The following is a 1,461-nucleotide window of genomic DNA, read 5'->3' on the forward strand; positions in this document are numbered from 1 at the left end:
TTTGGGGCGGTTTGGGGCGGTTTTGGGGGCGGTTTTGGGGTTTTGGGGGGGATTTGGGGGGCGGTTTTGGGGTTTTTGAGGGGATTTTGGGGGTTTTGGGGGGATTTTGGGGTTTTTGGGGGGTGGTTTTGGGGGGGTTTTGGGGTTTTTGGGAGTTTTGGGGCGGTTTGGAGAGTGGTTTTGGGGGTTTTTGGGGCGGTTTTGGGGTTTTGGGGGGGATTTTGGGGTTTTTGGGGGGGGTTTGGGGTTTTGGGGGGGATTTTGGGGTTTTTGGGGGGGGTTGGGGTTTTGGGGGGGTTTGGGGGAGGTTTTGGGGTTTTGGGGGGGATTTTGGGGTTTTTGGGAGGGTTTTGGGGCAGTTTTGGGGACAGTTTTGGGGTTTTTGGGAGGGTTTTGGGGTTTGAGATGGGGTTTGGGGGACGGTTTTGGGGTTTTGGGGGGGGTTGGGGTTTTTTGGGGCGGTTTTGGGGTTTGAGGGGATTTGGGGGGTTTTGGGGCGGTTTCGGGGACGGTTTTGGGGAATTTTGGGGGCGCTTTTGGGGTTTTTGGGAGGAATTTTTGGGGTTTGGGTTATTTTGGGGGAATTTTGGAGTTTTAGGGGAGATTTTGGGGGTTTTGGGGGCAGTTGTGGGGTTTTAAGGGGGACTTTGGGGGGTTTTAGGGGGGATTTTGGGTTTTTTGGGGGGTTTTATGGGGACTTTAGGGGGGATTTTGAGCAGAATTTCCGGGATTTTTGGGTTTGGGGGAATTTGGGTTTTTAGGGGTCATTTTTGGGGAGGTTTAGGAGGGATTTTGGGTTTTTGGGTGGTTTTATGGGGATTTTGGGGGATTTTCAGCAGAATTTCCGGGATTTTCGGGGTTGGGGGACTTTGGGTTTTTAGGGGTTATTTTTGGGGTGTTTAGGGGGGATTTTGGGGCTTTTGGGTGGTTTTATGGGGACTTTAGGGGGGATTTTGGGGAGGTTCTGGGGGATTTTGGGGGTTTGGGTGCTTTGGGGGAATTTGGGTTTTTAGGGGAGATTTTGGGGTGTTTTTGGGGGGATTTTGGGGGTTTAGGGGGATTTTGGGTTTTTTGGGGGTTTTATGGGGACTTTAGGGGGGATTTTGGGGGATTTTCAGCAGAATTTCCGGGATTTTTGGGTTTGGGGGAATTTGGGTTTTTAGGGGTCATTTTTGAGGTGTTTTAGGAGGGATTTTGGGTTTTTTTGGGGGGTTTTATGGGGACTTTAAGGGGGGATTTTGGGGAGGTTCTGGGGATTTTGGGGGTTTGGGTGCTTTGGGGGAATTTGGGTTTTTAGGGGAGATTTTGGGGTGTTTTTGGGGGGATTTTGGGGGTTTAGGGGGGATTTTGGGTTTTTTTGGGGGGTTTTATGGGGACTTTAAGGGGGGATTTTCAGCAGAATTTCCGGGATTTTTGGGTTTGGGGGAATTTGGGTTTTTAGGGGTCATTTTTGGGGTGTTT

At 50.7% G+C, this 1,461-nt stretch overlaps 1 long non-coding RNA gene across 1 annotated transcript; it reads right to left on the bottom strand.

Moving 5' to 3' along the window:
• Positions 1–423: 423 nt before the first annotated feature.
• Positions 424–1,461, bottom strand: LOC309570590. The gene is made up of 2 exons (XR_014226257.1): positions 1,378–1,461; positions 424–1,223 (listed from the first exon to the last, which is right to left on the bottom strand). It is a non-coding gene; the product is annotated as an uncharacterized lncRNA (long non-coding RNA).

This window comes from Coloeus monedula (assembly GCF_965178545.1).
Source record: "Coloeus monedula genome assembly, chromosome: 1".
Taxonomy (NCBI): Eukaryota; Metazoa; Chordata; class Aves; order Passeriformes; family Corvidae; genus Coloeus; species Coloeus monedula.